The 12731-nt window shown below is 38.4% G+C and overlaps 1 long non-coding RNA gene across 2 annotated transcripts in view; it reads right to left on the bottom strand.

Annotated features, from left to right (window-relative positions):
- Positions 1-8704: 8704 nt before the first annotated feature.
- The window catches only part of LOC129150912 (uncharacterized), a 57642-nt gene continuing 53615 nt past the window's right edge, over positions 8705-12731 (bottom strand). For both annotated transcript variants that reach the window (XR_008557716.1, XR_008557721.1), the window contains exon 5: positions 8705-8799. This is a non-coding gene — a long non-coding RNA (uncharacterized LOC129150912). The remainder of the gene's footprint in view (positions 8800-12731) is intronic.

The raw sequence follows: 12731 nt of genomic DNA, 5'->3' as shown, positions 1-12731 counted from the left end.
GTGCTTAGGTTAAGTACTGCTTTCATGTTGGTAGAATATAAATTTAAGCATTTAGTATAAGTGAAGTTTAAGGGCAGTAGTACTGATTCAGTTTAAGGAAAGTAGAGTATTGCTTCAGTTTAAGTAAATTGATTCAGGTTAGTAGGAGCTAAAATGTATAGGTGAGCCCTGCTATAGAACAAGAGCTAAAGGATGGGGGTTTTGGGGAAGAAAAAAGTTTTTATCTAGCTCTTGGTTCTTTCACCATTCTCTCCTATCTTCACCTTTGAGACCATCACTTGACACCAATAGGATCCCAAGCTCTCCAAAAACTGGACACAAAGTTATGTAATAAAATACTCCTAAGTGTCACTTATTTTATCAACATTTCATAAGCACCTGCTATATTCCAGGCCTTGTGTTAGCTGCTCAAGACATAGGCACTATCCCCCAAAGCACTCACAGAGATGAGTTAAACAGGCAATTATCCTTGGGCTTAAAAATTAAGAAAAGATTCATCAGCCATAGATCCTTCCCTCAATGAATTTATTCCAGCTTAATGGGGAGGAGAAAAGCTTGGGCACAAATGGAGCCAATAATAAACACCCAAGATGTTGGGGGAGAATGTCAGAGTTCAGAAGGCAATGGCTAGGACAATGGAAACTACCACAGCCCAGGTAGAGGTAAGAGAATGAGCAAAGGTTCCAGAAAGCAGAACGAGTCAGGTATACAAAAGGCTTGGGGAGTAGAGCTTCTGAATCAGCCTCCCTGGTTCAGCAAACAGAACCCACACCACTTGGCTTCTACTTTCACTCCCGTTTTGCATTTGATCTTTCCAGGTTCAAGTCCGTTTTGTACACCACTTTGAAAAGGGCCCAAGAAGGTCCTTCTGACTCCTTTGCAGGCTCCTTATGTCTCCTGCCCAATGCACCAGTTGTATCATCCTACACATAGCACCCTGAAAGTAACAGCTCTCCAGTCAAGGGACACCAAATGCAGCAACTCCAAACACAAGATACCCAAGTACATTTGAATGGGAGATAAACAACAAATTATTGTTTTAGTATAAGTATGTCCCATGCAATATTTAAGTGATACTTAGAAAAATCAAATTATTTGTTAATCTGAAATTCAAATTTAACTGGATGTCCTGTGTTTTATCTGATAATACTACTTTAATCCTTCATTGATATAACATGCTACTATTTTTTGATTCTCATTTCTCACCTCCATGCACTTAACATAGATACATTCTCATCACCTCTTCTTATAGACTAAATGTTTATACCACCCACCACAATTAATATGTTGAAGCCCTAACATTCAGTATGGCTGGGAAATGGGGCCTTTAAGGAAGTCATTAAGATTAAATGAGGTCAAAGAGGGGAGGCTTGATCATATAAGATTAGTGTTCTTACAAGAAGAGACATCAGAGAGCTCATTCTTTTTTTCCAATATATTTTAATTGATTTCAGAGAGGAAGGGAGAGAGAGAGATAGAAACATCAATGATGAGAGAGAATCATTTATTAGCTGCCTCCTGCACACTCCCTACTGGGATCTAGACTGCAACCCAGGCATGTGCTATCACTGGGAATTAAACCATGACCTCCTGGTTCATAAGTTGACACTCAACCACTGAGCCACAGTGGTCGGACGAGAGCTCATTCTTTAAAGAGGGGATCATGTAAGCTCAAAGCAAGATTCCCTACATGCAGCAAGCCAGGAAAAGAGGACTCAAAAGGAAACCTACCTTGCCAGCACCTTGATCTTGGACTTTGCAGTCCCTAGAACTTTGCAGTCTCTACACTGTGTAAAGGGGCAGGTTAGTCAGCGTGGGCTACCAGAACAAAATATCACAAGTTAAGTGGCTTCATAACTGAAATTTCTTTTCTCACACACAGAGTATCACACATAGGTGCTTATTATTGTTGCTGAATGAATGACAGGTCAAGTCATTTTGGATTCTGTTGAATAAAACAGGTGCCCACCTTCTCTTCTAGAAAAAATCTGTCATAACTCAGGTCTGCTAGATCCTATTAACACATCACCCAATATCGCCCATGCCTGTTCATTTGTTTGCCTACTGCGAGGGATCCTGGGAGAAAGGGACTGAATATCAGTCATTCATATCTCTAACATGAGCCAAAGTTCCTCCCACCCTGAATGTCACAATTTCCAATGGCACACACTCATGAATAAAAATGGGCACACACTCATGAATAAAAATGAAATGTAATATTAACCAAAGAACTTGGGACTTGGGGTTTTAATAGTTCTGAGGGAACTGAAATCATTTTCCAAACACCTCCTTCAAGTCCTCCAGCTTAAATGTTTCCCCAGTGTAGAGACCATCCACATGTCTGAGTGCACATGTCCGGGCACTGCTGGGATGGGATCAAATGTTTCCTGTCGGCACTGGGTCTCCACAGCGCTTGGAGGGCTCCCAGTGACCCTTAGAGCCGGTGTGAAAGTGGACCAGCAGCCAGATGGCTTCACGTTTCCACATTCCTTCAGCTTGTTTTCTCACTGTGGCAGACACCCAAGAGCATCCCAAATCCTCAAGAGAGATGGGATTTCAGGAGAATTTGTTGTTACTTTTGCAAAGAGGGAGATGTGAACTCCTGAGCCCTATGAATCAAGAGAAGGTTTAAAACATATATCAAAGATTTGCAATGATATTTTTTAAAAATCTAAAAGGATCATGATTTTTTTTTTAACAATCTCTTCCACCTGGGACAAAGGTGCCACACATACCCACCCCTGAAGATTAAGATAGGTCAGGGATCACAGAGTTGTGGCCACACAAACAGATTATCCTGTTTCCTGAGACATCGTTTATGTTGCAGCTGCCTCCATGGAGGAAGATCATGAATCACATTGTTCTTCTCTCTTCTATTTGATCCGACACCATGTAAACAAGCAATGTTGAATGGGAAAGAAAACATTTCAGGCAAATGATTTCAATACAGTTGGAACTGCCTACCTTGTGTAAGCAATCTGCTTGCTCAGGAACAAGGTCTGATACTAGAGAGAAAAAGTTTGGGGTGTGAATATATTTGGATAAATGAATGAAAAACAACTATTTAACACCAATTATGTGACAGGCACTGTGGTTTATTTTTCCCTACATGTGATCTTATTTCACCCAACCACCCTCGGGAAACCTCTGTGCCTTCTATTTACCCTAATATAAGTGACCTAAGACTTACTTTGCCTAGACCATCATTATGATACTATTTTCCATAAATTGTAGGTGAGAATATATGCCCCAAATCGTTTAATAAAGGGGCAAAGTCACCACTTAAATCTATGCCTCCTGATTCTAAATAGTGAAATTAACTCAGTGAACATTTCATTGTAATTAGTTATGCAAATGATAAATAACTATTGAATAAAAGAATTCATGAGTTATCTTACTTGATCTGTTATCTATTTTTGAATTAATATAACAGACATACAAAGAGGTTATAATTTACCTATTTTCACAATTCTCAAAAGACAGTGTTTTGATCTTTTCTCTCTTATGAAACAATTGAAGGATGAGAGAAGTCAAGTTTAACATGATGAGGATGAGATGGGAATAAAATATTATAATGCCCCACCATTTGGGATAATTTGGTTTTGAATTCCTTTCAAAAAAAAATCTTTCTTAAAGTATTTGTAAATGACTCTCCTAACCAGTAAAATTGCAGTAAAATGGTACACCTAATATAAGTGTGAGATCTTTCTCCCGAGTGCTTCATGTAAAATTTCTCAACTTGGGGGAAATTTGGGGAGTGTAGGTCAGTAATGAACACCCTGAGCTCCAGGGTAGGACTAACCAAATTTATGACCCAACTCTGCCAAATTCCATGTGTAGGCCCAGAGAAACACATCCACCTCTCTGACCTCTAGGGAATGAGGATAACCATTATAACTAGTTCATTTAGCATGACAATGATTTAATAAGATAATCCTTCCAAAGCACATAGACAATGCTGATGTATAATCTAGGTGGAAAAGTAGATAATGAAATTACTAAATAAAAACCAACTTTTAAAATGGTCTTATTTTATTTTATTAATATCATCACAATTGTGATTAGACAACTGAGGTTGAAATTAGGATTATATCACTGTGCCTTCTATTTTCCCTAATATAAGTGACCTAAGACTTACCTTGCCTAGACCATCATTATCACTCAAAGTAATGAGCAAATCAATAAATAGTCAATCATATAGATATCATCCATGGGTTCTAAATGAGCACAATAACATTTTTAGAGGAAAATGGGCTAATGCTACCAGCAATGGAGAAAGCATTGAATCAAGAATTAGCATAATTTAAGTCAAATCTTCACTCAAGTTGCATCGTCTCTCTGGGTCTTAGATTCTTAATCTTCCCACAAGTGACTTGGACAAAATTATCGGTATAGTTGCTTCCATTTTTCAAATGGAAGTTATTACCATTTTAATGTTGCTTAGTAATATAAAAGTATTAGTACCATTATTATTATAAATAATTTGAGGTCTTCTCTTCCCCAAATTACTGCTTTAGTCATTAAATCCAATTACCTCATTATCTAAATTCATATGGATTATCATATAACCCTGAGAGGCCTGTGCAAGAATGGCTTTGAAGAAACCAGCGTGTCACCTGATGCATTCATAAAATAATCAAAGTGTTGAGACCATATGGCAAAAGGTCCAGGGTTCGCTGACTCCCTTCCCCAAATCTCTCCTTTGACTTCCATTTCTATTCCACATTTTACAGTATTTATTTACCTTCAGCTTAGAGGAGACCCTGAAGTCCCTGAAGGGGATGTAAAGAGATTCAGTTCTGAAGAGGGACTTGGGAAAAACCCATATTTCATGCCCAATGGCATTTGGAAGACCGTCGAGCTATCTGTTGGGAAGTTTCTTGCAAAGAGTATAAACAGAGAGTTAGAGGGTGGCCGGCAGGCATTTGCCTTCCCATCTGACTTGAAGCTCTCAGCACCTCCAGCTCACCATCTGCAAGATAGATCATCAGAATGTAACAGACCATTTATTCTGATGACCTTGTTTTACTGATGCAGAAATGGAAGCCCTGAAAGGAAAGCAATGTGCCAAGGTCACAGAGTGAGTTCCCGTTGTTCCCAATCAGAGACCACACTCTCAGCAATCCCTCTCCTTCCTTTAGGTCAAGCAGCATGAGCTTGTGACAAGGAAGAATTTGGATAACTATAAAAAACAGGGCTCTGTTTGGTCTTCAGCCCCGCAAAGAATTTGGTTTGCAGGAGTGGAGCAATCATTATTCTTTATTCAAATGCCATGCATTTCTTTTAGACTGTGGGATACCTGCTGTTTTCTTCTTTGTGAAACAAGGATAATACCATATCTACTTTATGGAATCATTGCTGCATTAAAATGAAACATGATAACATGCTAAGGAGTAGAGCATAGAGCCTGACTCATCGTACAGACCCTAAAAAATCCTATTCTTCACCTGTGACTCCACAGAGGTGATGACAATCCCACGTCAGCCCCTAGCAGTCAGGCCTTTCTCAAAGAACACAGGGATATTTCATGCCACGGCTGCCTTTCAAATACTTCTTTTGTCACTCACATTGTAGAGAGGTTCTTACTACACATGCTTTGCTGGGGAATGGAATTCTAAAAAGCAATCATTATGAGATGTCCAGCTAAAGGGTATAGATAGAACTCACCCACACGCACACAAACACATGCCATACATTTACATCCCTCCCACTGTCTACCCTCTCCGCCCTCAAAACATAAAGAAAACACTAAAATGACAGGTAAATTATTAGGAAAGGCAGAAAACTGTAAGGACAAAGAAGAGAGAAGAGCACAACAATTTTAGAAGCTGGAAAGCAGATGCCTGAATTGTAGTAACTACCTTAGCAGACCCCAAAGCAGACTCAGGCTGGCAGCGAAGGAAGCCAAGAAGCCACTTGTTTTATAACAGGGAGCCCCTGAGAGGCTGGGACACTGGCAGCATTGCACTCTCTGAGGATGGAGAGAAGGTGGGCAGAAAAGCAAGAGGAATGGCAGCAACACTGTTGAAAAGCAGTTGGATCACTAGATCCCTTTCCCTCTATCAGCAGTGGTCCCCTCACCTGGATAGAAAAGAGGGCTTATCCCTAAAGAAGGTAAAGCACAGGGTCTCTGGGCAGATGGACACCAAGCACAATTGGGTGTGGCAATGGGGGTGACACAGTGAAAAGAGGAAAAACAGGTGAACATTCACGTGCTCAGGGCTGAGACATGGAGTCCCCCCTTCGCCCTGTGCTGAGCTTCCACAGTCAATGTATGTTCTGAAGATTGGAAGAGGCTCTTCTGGAGAATTAGATTAGTGCAAAGAAAAGACATAAGAAATACTGGATTCAGGAGTTCCCCAGTGAAAACAGCCAGTTAAGTCTCCCTAAGGTGAAAAAGCCAACCAACAAGCTCCTCTGACACTCAGGAAACTTCTACTCTAATCAGATACCAGTGTCCATCTCTATAGATTGGCAGCCAGCCAAATCCACCTGACAGCACCTGTTGTGAAAGTCGTAGATGAGAGAGGGGAAGAGAGAGACATGGAGAGAGCAAGAGAAAGAGAGAGAGTGAGAGATCCAGAAGACATACAGAGGGAGAGAGAGGCAGGCAGAGAAAGACAGAGGGAGAAATTAGAAGAAAATCACAGAGAACATTTTTTTTAAAACTACAACAATTGGTATTTTTCATGAGATAAGAGACTATATGTAATCTACAAAATAAGAATAGGGAGCTATGAAATAGACTCTCAAAGAGCAACAAAAAGAGCTCTTAGAATTATGTAAAATATGAAAGAATATATGAGAGATCTGAAAAACAACAACAGAAGCTTTTGAAGATAAAATTCAGTAAATTTCTTAAAAGTACATTAAAATAATAGGGATAGAAAATGGATGAGAGAAAAAATGTGACATCTAGAAGAGTCAATATTCAAATATTAGGAATTTTAGTCAAAGAGAGTAGAAAATTTGGAGATAAATAATTCACCAAAAAAAAAAAAGGACAATTTCCCAAATTTGAGGCAGATGAGTTTGTTTCAAAGGGCTTTAGCTGGAGATTATATATATATATATATACATATATATATATATATATATATATATATACACAAGCTTCCAGACAAGGGGCCAGGTATTGCAGGGAAGCGGATATGTTTTCCATACAAAATCAAGCAGCAGCACAGAAAGCTCGGAGGCAATGGCAGAAAGCATTAAAAGTTTGGTTGGAAAGAGATTTGCCCCCAAGACTCCTATGCACAAGCAATCAGTTGATTTCATATGAAGATATTTTCAGACAAGCAAGTACTTAAAGTTCCCGGTATGTGTTCTTTCTCAGAAATCACCTAGCAGGTTTGATGTGTTTGCTCTAAAGAAAGGGGTAAATTAGGAAAGAGGAAAGAGTGGACCCCAGGATCCACATATGAGAGTTACAAAAATGGTGGAAAATTCAGAGTTGAATTCATTGTAAGTACATAGAAAATAAGCGAATGAAACAAACAAAAATTAATTGACTTCATGGGTCAATAATTTGCAGTAAATATAATCACATGATCTAGATCAACTAAGAAGAGCATAATACACATAATAATAATGTAATACTGAACTTTAAAATTGCTAGATAAATATATGGGGAAGATAGAGCAATAGGAAATATTGGAAAGGGTAAGAGAGATGAAGAAGGGATAGTGGACAGGTGGACATCTAGGGTGGATAAAAAAAAAGCAAAATCCCATCTTCTTCTCTATTGGGAAGTCAATGTATGATGTAGAAAATAGAAAAATTTAGAAATATAATCATGTCACTTCAAAATATTGATGCAATTATCCAAGAATTAGCTCAGAAAAAATTACAGTTGCCTCTAGGAAGAAGGTAAGAGTCTGGGCTGGGGCAGGACTACAGGTTTCCTGAAGTCTCATGTATCTATTGGATCCTTTTCAAACATATGCACATGTACTTTTGATAAAAGTAAAAATTAAATTAATAAAAGAACTTTCTGAGCTTCCTCTCCAAGACTGTCCCATCTCTATTAATTAATAGTTAACTGTTTAATTGCCTATTTTATTTTCTCCTCTAACCATGAACAAACAAGGTCCAGATAATAAGTTTGATGCACGGTGTTGTGTGTTCCTCCCAATACACACTGCATTTAAATCCTCAATGTTGAAATTAAGAAGTGTCTCTGTGAACCACCTAGAATCGCTCTACTCTAGATGTCCACCTGTCCACCTCACATAGAGAAAGAACACGTTCTGAACAGATTCACCCATGAAAAGTCAGTCACTGCTCTCCACTCACCACTAGGGGGAAATGTTGGTCTTCGGGTCCAATGGGGAACAAAGTCCTTGGGTCTAATGGGGAACAGCTCCTTCAGGCCACGGGTAGGAATTATGAAGCCTTGGCTGCATCATTCTTCTCTTCTTGGAGCGTAAAATACCAGAGCTTGAGGGGACCTCAGAGCCCATCTAGGGCAAGAGTCCGACCTCTCCCTCTCTACATGGAAAGAAATCTGCATCCAGAGATGAGCAGTGCTTTCTTAGGTCATGGGATACGGAAGCAAGAAAAATCAATGCTAAAGCCAAAGTTTCCTTATGTAGTTAAACTGTGCAAATCAGGAATTAAACAAGAGAGTAACAGAGAGGAGTTGCTTTGTGGTACAAGAGCAACGAGCTGGGGGATGAGAGTAAAAACTAACACTCACTGAATGTCCGCTCTGTGCCAGGTGTGCACTGAAAGTTTTCCAGGTGACAGAACTTTACATTCTCCACTCTCCATTCTTTATTCCTATCCTGAATTTGGGTCCTGTAAGATAGGAACAGTCATTATCCCCCTGTACAGATGAGGGGATTAAAGCACAGAGAGGTTAAGTTACTCACCTAACGTCACACAGGCAGTGGTTAGCAGAGCAGGGATTCAAACCCAGACTATGCAGCTCTGAAGTTCATGGCCATGACCTCATGCTCACTGATTGCCCACAGAAGACACGGAGTTTACCTGTGCACATGGAGCAAGTTACCTGTCCCCTCTGGGGAAGTGGTTTTACTTCACTTTTTGCTTAGATGAGATGCTTTGTCCCATGAACCCCAGAGATCTTCCAAGATGCCAGGCTGGTAGGCAGGGCCACTTCAGGGTCCGGATGTTTTCTGTCCCCAGTGTCTATCATGGTGCCTGGCTCCGAGGGCTGACTTACTCAATATTAACTGAGTGAATAAATATGATCCTAACTACTCCACAAACCAGCCAGCTGCGGAGAAAACACTCATGTCACGTCTCATAATCCCTATGGTTTCAGAAAACTCTACAAAAGCTATCATTGTCCACGTGGTCTCTCTGAAGGCTGTGGAGTGGATCCAACCCAACGTCTAATCCTTCCTGATTCTCCCACTGCCCTCTCCACTCCTCCCACCCCCACTGTGTAAGGCTATGTTTCAGTCCATAAAACAATCATGTCACCATGGACACCGACAGGCTCCTCGGCCCACTGGATTGTACCACATCATGAGCTGACGTGTCACTGACATACAAAACACCTGGAGACTGTATTGTTTACTGCTCTGGGCCCGGCCAAGTAAGCATCCTCCCTTTTACAAAGCTTTGAGCTGGTTTAGTTCAATTCCTCAGAACACTGGGGCTGTAGGAGGGGAGGGCTCCTGTGCAAAGAAGAGGGTTTCCTGAGAGGGTTACAGAGAGGGAAGTGTCCTCCCAAAGATTGGACATCTCTGCACAGAATAGCATGTTCCATGAAGAATCCCCACGGAGTGTCACACTCACTCCCTGCTGGAAGGTTTGAAGTCATTCAATGCAATTCTAGAAGTGGCGGGGATTTAAATGTCCCTGTGTTACCCCCTTGTATCCACCTCACACATATTTCTTTTTCACATTGACTTTATTTTGGTATACAGTTCTAAAAATTTTAACACATGTATAGATTCTTGTAACCGCCACCACAATCAATAGATAGAATGTTTCTGGGACTCCCCCGCCAAACTGTAGTCACACCCCTTCCCCGCCCTTCACCCCTAGCAAACATAGATGTGTTCCCTATCATTCTAATTTTGTCCTTTTGACACCATCATGTAAATATAATCACAGAGCTCAAAAGCTTTGAGACGGGCTTCTTTCACGCAACATAAAGCTTTTAAGATTCATTCAAGTTGTTTTGTGTATTTAGAGCTCTCTCTCTCTCTTTTTGATTGCTGAAAACAATTCAACTGTATGGACATACCACAGTTTGCTACCCTGAGAGATATCTGAGTTATTTTCAGCTCAGGGCAGTTTATGGAGCTGCTACAAAAATTCATATGCAGGTTTTCTTGTGTGAACAAAAGGTTTCACGACTCTAGGATAAATGCTAGAAGTAGGATTGCTGTGGCTGGATGTTTAACTTGATGACAAACTGCCTAAATGTTCTCTGCAGTAGCTGTGCCATGCTGTGTTTGCACTAGAATGGATGAGACTTGCAGTACCCTCTCCACAGCTTGGTGCTGTCAGGAACTTTTTTAGGCATTCTAATAGTTATTCACGGTTATCTCATGGTGGTGTTAACTCATATTTCCCTTAGGGCTTATGATAATGAGCATAATTTAATCTGCTTATTTGTCTTCTGTATATTCCCTTTGGTTAAGTGTATATGAAAATATTTTGCCCATTTAAAAATGTTTTTTATTTTCTCAGTTAAATTTTGAGAATTTTTATATATTCTGCACACGATTTGTCACATATTTGTCAGATATGTGTTTTTAATTACTCTTCCCAGTCTCTGTCTTGTCTTTTTATTCTCTTAACAGTGTCTTTCATAGTATTTTTTAAAATAAATTTATATGAAGTTCAATTTATCATTGTTTAAAGTTTTATGGGTTGTGCTATAGAGGTAATATCTATTAACTTCTTGCTTAACCCTAGGTCACAAAATTTTTCAAAAAGTTATATTGTTTAATGTTTTACATTTAGATCTGTGAACCATTTGAGTTAGCATTTGTATAAAGTTTGAAATTTAGGTTGAAGTTTATTATTTTGCATGTGGATTCTCATTGCTTTCAAAACAATTAAAAAGACTGCCTATCATTGAAATGCCTTTGTATCTTTGGAAATAATTAATTGGCTATGTATGTGTGAGTCTATTTATAGATTCTCGCTGGTCCATTGATTTATGTGTCAATTCCTTCAAGAACACAATGTCACCATCACTGCACCTTTCTATGTCTTAAAGTCAGGTGCTGTGAGTATTCCAACTTTCGTCTACCATTTAGACAAGTTTATATTTACCTTTCTATAATAGTTTTAGAAATAGGAAACATGATGTTAGCTCTAGATTTTTGGTAGATGTTCTTTATAGGCTTAAAGAAATTTCCTTCTATTCTTAGTTGGCTGAGAATTTTTATTATGAATGATGATGCTGTATTTTGTCCAATGTTTTTCTTCTGCATCCATTGATATGATCATGTTTTTTTCTTCTTCTTTAGGACAATGATTTTCAACTTTGTTTTATCTCATGGCACACATAAACTAATTACTAAAATTCTGAGGCATACCTAGTAATAATTTTTGCCACTCTGACCAAAAAAACACACACACAAATAGATATCATTTTGATTCACTCACACCAGACAGCTATTGTTGTGTTAGCCAATGTCTTTTATTTATTTATTTCACAATCTAAGAGAGAAGAGGTCAGTGTCCCTGACTAAATAGTCATGTATTGCATGCTTTAAAAATTCTTATGGCACAATGGCTGAAAATCGCTGCTTTAGGCTGTTAATATAGTAGATTACATTGACTGATTTCCAAATATTGAATCGAACTTGCATTCTCTGAACAAATCTTATTTGGTCATTATGTCTTATTTTTATTTTTTGGGAGGATTTTATTTGCAAATATTTTGTTGATTATTGTGTCTATGAGGGAATAGGTTTATATTTTTCTTTTTGTAGCACCTTTTTTTGGTTTTGGTATCAGAGTAATACTACCCTCATAAAGTGAGAAATGTCATCTCTCCCACTATTTTCTAGAAGAGCTTGTCCAGAATTGGCATTATTTCTTTCTTATATGTTTGGTAGAATTCTCCAGTGTGTCTATCTGGGCCTAAGGATTTCTTTTTTGGAAACTTTTGAACTATAAATTTAATCTGTTAATAAGAACAACACTGTTGGAAGTTGTCTGGGTCATCTTGGGTGAATTTTGGTAGTTGTGGTTTCTGAAGAATTGGTCAATTTCAACTAAGAAATAGAATTTATGGTCATAGAATTCTTTATGAAATCCCTTATTATATTTTAAATATTGGGAGCTCTATAGTTTTATCTCAGTTTTTATTTCTGATTGGTAAATTTTGTCTTATCTCTGTTTTTCCTGTTAAATCATGATAACGATACATATATTTTATTATCTTAAAAACAGATTTTTGTTTAAAATTTTATTGATTTCTGTTTTTATTTTTTTTCCTTCCTTGTACTGATGTGGGTACATTTTGCATTTCTTTTCCTAATTTCTTAGGTAGGAGCATAGATCATTTATCTGAGATCTTTCTTCTTTTTTAATGATATGAATTTCTTCTCTATGAACTGCCCTAACTGAATCACACAAATTTTTATAAATTATATTTTTATTTTTGTTCAGTTCAAAATATTGTTTTAATTCTCTTGAAAATTCTTTTTATCATGTATTATTTAGAAGCACATTGTTTCATTTCAAGTGTTTGAAGATTCTCTTGTAATCATTGCTATTGATGTTTAGTTTAA

The sequence above is a fragment of the Eptesicus fuscus genome, chromosome 2, assembly GCF_027574615.1.
Source record: "Eptesicus fuscus isolate TK198812 chromosome 2, DD_ASM_mEF_20220401, whole genome shotgun sequence".
Classification (NCBI taxonomy): domain Eukaryota; kingdom Metazoa; phylum Chordata; class Mammalia; order Chiroptera; family Vespertilionidae; genus Eptesicus; species Eptesicus fuscus.
Note: the sequence above shows the minus strand (reverse complement) of the source record. Positions and strands in the feature narration are given on the sequence as shown.